Consider the following 9,502-nt stretch of genomic DNA (forward strand, 5'->3'; position numbering starts at 1 on the left):
TCCATGTTTGTGTGCCTGGGAGTATGAATTGTCCTGCGTGTGCATGTCTGAACGGTCCTGTGCTTTTCTTCGCGTGAACAGAGCAGCATTGGGGAGGTGAAGAACTTCAGCGGGGTGAAGCGTCTCCAAGAGAACAAGCACCTTGTGAAGGATAAACGCACCATGGAAGAGGACTGCCTCATTGAGATAAAGCGCCTTGCCAGGGTGACGCACATCCCAGAGGAGAAATGCCTTCGAGACAATCTCCTCAAGAACCCCCTCATGGAGAAGCGCTTCATGGAGGAGAAGCGCTCCATGGAGAAGCGGCTCCGTGAGGTGAAGCGTCTCAAGAAGAAGCATCTGGAAGAGAAGCATCTCGCCAGGGTAAATTAACTTGCTGAGGTGAAGCGCCTTGCCATTGTGAAGTGTGTCGATGAGGAGAAGCGCCTCATAGAAGTGAAGCACCTCATGGAGGAGAAGCGCCTCAGAGGAGAACCGGGTGGAGGAAGAGAATCGCCTCTTTGAGAAGCAAGAGAAGAAGCAGCGTCTTGAGAGAGGCGCCTTTGCAAGGTGAAGCTTGTCGAGGTGAAACGTCTCATGCAGGAGAAGCGCCTCGTTGAGGTGAAACGTCAAGAGGAGGAGCACTTGATGGGAAAAGCGCCTCGTGGAGCAAAAGCGCCTCATGGAGGAAAAGCGCCTCGTGGAGGAGCAGCGCCTCGCCAAGATCGAGCAACACTGGCTCCAGACCGCTACCACCAGCAGCACCACCACCTCCGCCGCCACAACCACCGCCACCACCGCCACTCCTGTGCAGGGCCCGATTACTCAGAGCTTTGGAGAAGAGGGCTTCCAAGAAGAGAAAGTAAACTCTGGAGCCGCTGAGCAACGGTAAACTACTCTTGCATGTGTCCTGTGTGTGTTTATTTGTATTTATTATCATGCTTGTTTACGCAGGATGAGCCTCACTAAACCTCAAGACTTTTTTCAGGAGGGTCCTGTCAAGTTTGCTCACAGTTGGTAACAAAGTTGCTGCTGTTCATGATCCAAATTGAGCGATTTGCATTGTGTGGGTTCAGTTACAGGGAGAATGCTGCAGAATCCTCCCAGAACAGGGGGCAGCACATTCCACACAGATAACGTGGCCCAACGTGGAAATCAAACCCAGCTCCCTTCTGCTGCTGAGGCACAGGTGCTCCAGCCCTGCCGCACTCACAAAATATACAGACACTGAAAACCCCACGTGTACATTGCGCTATACTGTGGACAGATTTACTTTCCATAATTGGTTTCTGAGCGAGACCAGATAACGATGCGGCCATATTTCACCATTTAACCTTCCATCCACCGTAATAATTGCCTGTTTCCAGGCCAGCTGCCAAGTTGCCTTGTAATGCACAGAGACAGCGACCACTGGGAGGGGTGTCCAATTTCAAATGCGTTGAGATGAGAGATGCGAGATGTGAGTGGCTCATTGCGCTCAATGCACTCTGAGATGCCTTCGACGTCAAGGGAGGCGGCTCTGTCGACCTGAAATCACTGTCGGATAGTTGATCGAAATCGTGGATCGGTTGAAGCAGCCAAAGGGTCGCGCACTCATCGCTCACCACTTACAGTTCAGATCTTGCTTCCCGCCCTGGATATTACTGCTGCCGCATTAACCACAAAGATACACACCCATTCCGTCACAGTGGATGTTCAGGATCTCCACCGATGTCATTTTAAATGCGTAGGCCATTATGTCCAAGGGATCAATTAGAATACACATAGAAAGATAAATGTCACTACAAATGATTCAGCTAAATTGACACAGCAAGGCCACTCACTACTGTGAAACTACAACAGTCTGTGTGAGACACAGCTGAATCAATCTCAAGGATAGCCTTGCCCCATGAGAATGACAGCGCCAATGCTAAGCACACTCACTGGCCATGTCGTTATTGCTGTTTGTATTAAGCTTGAATTAATCCACCACGCATTACACCCACGGACCATGGGAGATGGCGATGTCTGCCGTAGCAGGAAAGTGGAACGATGTCGTGTTTGTCTCTTCACAGATCTGAGCCAAAGCAGCCCTCCTCCTCACTCCTCCAGGCCTTTGAAACGAAGTCAGAGGTTGTGCAGAAGGAGACTAAGGAAGAGGTGAAGGAGATTGAGGATGAAGTAGAGACGGAGGAAGAGAAGGCAAAGGAGGACAAGATTGTGATGGTGACAATGGAGAGCACGGAGGGAGAGGATAAAGACAATACGGAGATGGAGGAAAAGGCGACAACAAAGGATGAACAGATGGTCGTGGTGGAGGAGATGGAGACGACGGACAAAGCGGGAAACAATGGTGGTGGAGGAAGAGAAGAGGGTGGAGGAGATGGTGGTGCAGGAGGGTGAGGAGGAGAAGATGAAGGAGGAAGAGATGGTGCTAGTGGAGGAGAAGATGGAGAAGACAGAGGTGGCACAGGAAGAGAAGGAGGTAGAGGAGAAGATGGCGGTGGAGGATGAAGAAGAGGGGATGGAGGAGGATGAGACAGAGGAGAATATGGAGGAGGTGCAGGTGGAGATGCACGAAAAGAAGAGCAAGCGAGGGGGCTTCGCTCGCATGGCGAGAGCGTTCACCTCACTCCTCCGCCACATGCTACTTTGTGGAGGCAGGTCCACCGCCCAGTAGGGGTGGTGGTCGTGGATCGGTGCCAACCGTGACTGCTATCACCACACTACCCACGGTGCCACTGGGACCACAGCTGAGGTATGAAACGGAGCAGCAGATGCCAGCACTGCAGCGGAGAATGACTGCTGCCAGGAGACCTCACATCACACACACACATGGGATTATTCCATTAGCATAGCCGGCCCCACACTGGACCCCTTCCATGCTGGTTTTCATCCAGGCGGTCCTCATGTGATGACCTTTCCATGGTTTCCAGGACATGTAAAGGGCAGCTGACCCAGAATGAGACAGCTGCAGGGGTCTGGTGCAGACAATGAACAAAACCTGCACGTGCCAAGTCTTAAGGCCACCCGGTTAAGAATTAGGATCAATATTTTTGTTGCTGTTGTTACTATAAACTTTGTGAAATCAACTCATGAGGACACAACGTAACGTTGCATTGCTTGCGAGTGCTGGCTGGGTTGGTTAAATGTGCCTTGGCTCGTGTGTGCGGTGTCCCGGCTGTGTGTGTGGCGGGACAAGGACATAGATGGACATAGATGGCTGCAATGTGGTTCTCCATGTACGTTGCTCTTAAATAAAGAACAGGTGGGAAAGTCCTCCCCTTTACGATGTGGACCAGACAGCACTTGAAGGGTACTCAGAAGTAGCTACGTGATATTAGTTTCAGTGTGCTATTCTCGAGCACAAGGCTTGCATCATCACCACCCATCAACATTGCCAGCCATCTAACACACACCCACACACTCACCATGATACTCACACACCCCGACCATCCTACTCTCACACACGTCATGAAAGTCACACACGCACCATTACTCACACACAAACCTACAAACTCACAACGACAACAGCCGTAATTTGCCACTACATGATGGTGATATCACAATAACCCAGGTGCCATGGGTTGACTGCTGTGCCAGGCGAGGTGCAGGAGGAGGTCACGGGACAGATTTGGGTGCCACAGGTTGACTGCTTTTCCAGGCTAGGTATAGGAGGAGGTCACGGGACAGATCCTGATACTATGGGTTGACTGCTGTGCGACAATCCCACTTGGGCGACAGCCAAGGCCAAAGGTCGGAGTGCAGCCAGTAAACTCCTGAACCTGCACCACCTAGAGAGAAGGGGACATGGAGACATGGGGAGAGAGAGGATGGAGACACGGGAGAGAGAGGAGGGAGACACGGGGAGAGAGAGGAGGGAGACACGAGAGAGAGAGGAGGGAGACATGGGGAGAGAGAGGAGGGAGACACGGGGAGAGAGAGGATGGAGACACGGGGAGAGAGAGAGGAGGAAGACACGGGAGAGAGAGGAGGGAGACACGGGGAGAGAGAGGAGGGAGACACGGGGAGAGAGAGGAGGGAGACACGGGGAGAGAGAGGATGGAGACACGGGGAGAGAGAGGATGGAGACACGGGGAGAGAGAGGAGGGAGACACGGGGAGAGAGAGGAGGGAGACACGGGGAGAGAGAGGAGGGAGACACGGGGAGAGAGAGGAGTGAGACAAAGGAGGCACCTGTGGGCCAGGTGCCTCCTTCGTCTCCCCCCCACCACCGCCACTGCTGATGTGTCTTCTGGCCGAGTCGACGTAGAGGAGGCCCAGCCAGCGAGCCGCCACTTCAGAAGCTCGCGAGCCACCGACGGTGGCCGTGAGAGGGAATCCAAATAAGCCTCTCGCCACCCACAATGCACAGCGCCACCTCCACTCGCCCCGGCCTCAGCGGAAGTAGCAGCTGAGGGAGGCGAGGGGGGTAAGGGGGGTGAGGGGGGACATGGGGGGTGGCGCAGGGGGAGTTATGGGGTTGAGGGGTTATTCATAATAAAGGTTTATTTGGGTTAGTCTCCAACACACCGATGTGCTAAAGTAGAAACTAATTGGCACTCTTTATTCATGTGACAAACTTTATTAATTGGCTGTGTCGGGTGGTGACGGGTTTTAAGACACATTTATATTCACACGATCTTACCGCAAAAACAACATTTATTATGGGATTGGAGAAAGTTAGGGGTTCAAAGGGTTAGGGGGTTGGATTTAGAGGCATAGGAGTTTCGAGGGTGAGGGGATTAGAGGGTGAGGGGTTTAAGGGTTAAGGGGATTAAAAGGTTAGGGTGTTAATGGTGAAGGGGATTAGAGGGTTATAGTTTTTGGAGTACAGGGGTTTTGAGGGTTAGGGGTATAGAGCCTTACGTGTTTATAGGGTTAGGGTTTTAGGAATCTATGGGTCTGTGATTAACACTGAACCCTATGGGAGACCCAGTGATTAACACTGAACCCTATGGGAGCCCCATTTATTAACATTGAACCCTATGGGTGCCCCAGTGATTAACACTGAACCCGATGGGAGCCTCAGTGATTAACACTGAACCCTATGGGAGACCCAGTGATTAACACTGAACCCGATGGGAGCCCAAGTGAGTCACACTGAACTCTATGGGAGACCCATTTATTAACACTCAACCCTATGGGAGACCCAGTGAGCAACATTGAACCCTATGGGAGTCCCAATGACGAACACTGAACTCTAAAACCACCCACTCCCGAGTGTAAGTGGGTGAGTGAGTATGTGGGTGAGTAGGTGAATGAGTTTCTGATTGAGTGGGTGAGAAAGTGGGCGAGTAGGTGATTTATTCAATGAGTGGATGAGTGGGTGAATGAGTGGTGAGTGAGTAGCTGAGTGAATTTCTGAGTGGGTTAGTGGGTGAGTGCAGGATGAGTGAGCGAGTGAGTCTCTCGAGTGAATGGGTGAGTGATTGAATTAGATAATGATTGACCGAGTTGCTCAATGAGTGAGTGACTGAAGGAATGAGTGGGGAAACGAGTGAATTGGTGAGGGAGTGGGTGAGTAAATAAGAAAGTGAGCGAGAGAGTAGATGAGTGAGTTTTTGAGCGAGTGGGTCAGTGATTGTAGGAGTTTCTAAGTGAGTGAATGAGTGATTTTCTGAGTGCATGAGTGAGCGAGTTAGTGAGTAAGCGTGGCTGATTGAGTAAATGAGTAGATAGGTTAGTGAGTGAGTGCGGATGAGTAAAGGCGTTTTTGAGTAGGTGATTTGGTGGTTGACTGAGTTTCTGAATCGGTTCGTGGGTTAGTGAGCTTCTTCGTGCGTCTGTGAGCGAGTGAGTCTGTGAGTGAATGGTTAAATGAATGGGTGAGTCAGTGAGTGAATGCTTGGATGAGTGAGTTTCTGAGTCAGTCTGTGAGCGAGTGGGTGAGCGAGTGGGTGAGCGAGTGGGTGAGCGAGTGGGTGAGTGAATGGATGAGTGAGTGGATAAGAAAGTGAGTCCACGAGTGAGAAAGTTGTTGAATGAGTGGGTGAGCGAGTGGGTGAGTAAATGGGTGAGTGAGTGGAGGAGTGATATTCTGACTTGGTGGTTGAGGGAGTGGGTTCTTAAGTGAGTAGAAGAGTGGATGAGTGAGTGGGTGAGTAAGTGATTGATCGATTGTGTGGGTGAGTGAGTAGGTAAGTGAGTTTCTGAATGAGTGGCTAATAGACTGGGCGAGTAGGTGAGTGAGTGGGTGAGAGAGAGTCTCCAAGTGGGTGGGTGAGTGAGTGGGTTGTTGAATGAGTGAATGGTTGAGTGAGTGGATGAGTGAATGAATGAAATTATTGAGTGGATGAGTTAATGGTTGCGAGTGAGTCGGTGGGTGGATGAATGAGTTTCGGAGTGAGTGGATGAGTGAGCGACTGAGTTTGTGAGTGAGTGAGTTGGTCAGTGAGTGGCTGAGCGAGTGGATGAGTAAGTAGGTCAGTGAATGGGTGCGGATAAGTGAGGTAGTTTTTAAGTAAGTGGGTCGGTGGTTGAGTGAGTTTCTGAATAAGTTAGTGGGTGAGAGCTTGAGTGAGTCTGTGAGTGATTGAGTCTGTGAGCGAGTGAGTCTATGAGTGAGTCTATCAGAGAGAGAGTCTGTGACCGAGTTAGTAAGTGGGTGAATCTGTGCACGCATGGGTAAGTGGGCGAGTGAGTGCACGAGTGAGTGGATGAATTATTTTGTGAGTCAGTTTCTGAGGTGTGAGTGGGTGAGTTTACGAGTGATTCTGTGAGTGGATGCACGAGTGGGTGAGCAAGTGGGTGGGTAAATGGGTGAGCGAGTTCTTGAGTGAATTTCTGAGTGAGCGGCTGAGTGAGTATGTGAGGGATTGGGTGAGCGCGTAAGCCTGTGAGTCGTTGAGTGGGTGGGTGCACGAGTGGATGAGTCTGTGCGAGTCTGTGTCTTTGTGTAAGTATATTGTCCGTGTTTCGACGGGTTTTTTTTTTGTTAATTAGTTTCTGTGCGAGTCAATGGGTCTGTGTGAGTCTATGGATCTATGTGTGAGTCTTTGGGTCTCTGTGGGGTACACATTGCCTGGCATGTGAGTGGGGGGTACCGTACCCCTGTGCGTATGTGTAGTGGGGGCACCGTAAGCCCGTGTGTATGTGGGTGGGGTACCGTAACCCTGTGCGAGGGGATCTCCCTGCCCCCACCCCCGGGGCAGAGGGAGGATCATGAAGGTGGACCCGGAAGTGCTCGGCTTGGGAGACAAAACCATCCTCCTCCTGCTTCTTGTTGTTGTGCTGGGGGGAGGGGTATGGAGAGGGAGGAAGGGAGGAGGAAAAGAGGAAACTAAATTATTTCAATTTTTCCAGGTAATGCCCATCGAGCTACACAGCTCTTCTTCAGAAGGGAAAATGCCACAAATGATAGGTCAACGAAGTGGCCTATCATCACGTCGACATTTATAGAAACCAAACACTCTGAACGTGACCACGGGGAGAGAGGGAGAGATACACGCAAACTCTAAATATATAGCAGGTGTGAGGGTAGGGATCGAACCCACGACCTCCTGTATAACAGGCGAGGTAGTTACGGGAGAAAGGAGAGGGATAGAGAGGCAGGGAAGGTGAGGGAGGTAGAGTGGGTGGGGGAGAGTGAGGGGAGACAGGGAGAGGGAGGAAGAGTGGGTAAAGGGAGGGGGGGAAATAAGTCAAGCTCAGTATTGCTTGCACTCACCATGATACAATCACCATCAAACTCACACTGTCACATACCATCACTCACATACTCACCATGATGCTCACACATCCACACACACTCACCCTCATAAACACACCCCTACCAACCAACTCACACAGACACGACATGATAGTCACACACTCAATCACCATTACTCACACACAAGCCCACAAGCTCACGACAATGGCCGCCATTCGCCACTATGTGGCGGTAATGTAATCACAACAAACCAGGTGCCATGGCTTGACTGCTGTGCCATACTAGGTGCAGGAGGAGGAGGACACGGGACAGACCCAGGTGCCATGGGTTGACTGCTGTGCCAGGCTAGGTGCAGCAGGAGGTCACGGGACAGATCTGGGTGCCACAGGTTGACTGCTTTTCCAGGCTAGGTATAGGAGGAGGTCACGGGACAGATCCTGATAATTTGGGTTGACTGCTGTTAGATAATCCCACTCGGGTGACAGCCAAGGTCAAAGGTCAGAGTGCAGCCAGTCAGACCCCTGAACCTTCCAGAAAGAAGAGGGGGGATGGAGACACGGGGAGAGAGAGAGCAGAGGTAGGAGGAGAGAGTGTGGAGGAAGTGAGAGCTCCTATAGAGATGCAGGAGGTAAAGATGGCCCAGAATCAATGACGACTGCAAGGTATGCTGGGAGGCAAGGTCATGTGACCACAGGGGCGGCAGTGCTGGCTGGAGCAATCGTTGTTGGAGCCGCATGGGCAGAGGACACGGAACGCATCCTTCATCCCAGCCCCTGCACCAACCACAATCACCACCACAACTAAAACCAAAACAACCATAAAATACCCACAACGATAACCACACCTCCAATTAGCACGGTCGGCTGGGTAGGGTGCGATTGAAGTTCAAAATAATACAACTACCATAACAACCATCATAACCACCTACACCACAACTATGACGACTACAACCACAACCTACACAATTATAACAAATATAACCACAAACACCACAACCGCACATATAACCACAACCTACACAACCACAATTATAACCACAACCTAAAGCACCACAAGCACCACAACCAGAGCCACAACTACCATAACAACCAACATACCCTTCTACACCACACCTGTAACCTCCACCACCACAACCACCTATAAAACCAAAACTAAAGCCATGATCATAACCACAACCACCACAACCACCACCATAACCACTACCATAACCACCACCATAACCAAACAACAAAAACATTGACGCAGATACTACACAACCACTGCATAAAGGGTCTTTATCCCTCTGTGGGTGAGTGGCTGAGTGGGTGAGTGGCTGAGTGAGTGGGTGAGTGGGTGAGTGGCTGAGTGAGTTCCTGATTGGGTGAGTGGGTGAGTGACTGAGTGGGTGGGTGAGTGGCTGAGTGAGTGGCCGAGTGGCTGAGTGTGAAATGGACTCGAACCTGCACCTCTGCATTGCAAGCCCAGTGAGCTCACGCCCCGCGTGTGTATCGGGGTAAAGTGCGGGCACGCCCAGCGTGGAAGAGTAGACCAAACACTCCACATCGCGGCCTCTAGTCGAGGCCATTTCTGCCACGACAACAAATCCGCCCCTCCAGAGACACAAACAACTAAATGTAACTCATCCCATCAGCCACAATCTGGCAGTGCCTCTCCTCATCAGCAGCAGCAGGGCCGTGAACTCAGCAGGCGCCTCCTCTGCCCCCCCCCACCACCGCCACTGCTGCTGCTGCTGCGTCCACAGCGTGCAAGGTGCTCGCCTTGTTCGGGCTGAGTCGACCTAGAGGAGGCCCAGCCAGCGAGCCGCCGGCGGTGGCCGCGAGCGGGAATCCAAACCGTCCGCTCGCCACCCACAATGCACAGCGCCGCCTCCACTCGCCCCGGCCTCAGCGGAAGT

General features: G+C 51.7%; 1 long non-coding RNA gene across 2 annotated transcripts; it reads right to left on the reverse strand.

Annotated features, from left to right (window-relative positions):
* Nucleotides 1-3,593: 3,593 nt before the first annotated feature.
* LOC133340123 (uncharacterized) lies at nt 3,594-9,302 on the reverse strand. Of its 2 annotated transcripts, none has more exons than XR_009754841.1 (4): nt 9,054-9,302; nt 7,066-7,190; nt 4,155-4,371; nt 3,594-3,752 (listed from the first exon to the last, which is right to left on the reverse strand). It is a non-coding gene; the product is annotated as an uncharacterized LOC133340123 (long non-coding RNA). The 2 variants fall into 2 exon arrangements; XR_009754840.1 differs by having other exon boundaries at nt 9,048-9,302.
* Between the last annotated feature and the right edge of the window lie 200 nt (nt 9,303-9,502).

The sequence above is a fragment of the Lethenteron reissneri genome, unplaced genomic scaffold (assembly GCF_015708825.2).
Source record: "Lethenteron reissneri isolate LAM-NWPU_2019-01 unplaced genomic scaffold, ASM1570882v1 scaffold_78, whole genome shotgun sequence".
Taxonomy (NCBI): Eukaryota; Metazoa; Chordata; class Hyperoartia; order Petromyzontiformes; family Petromyzontidae; genus Lethenteron; species Lethenteron reissneri.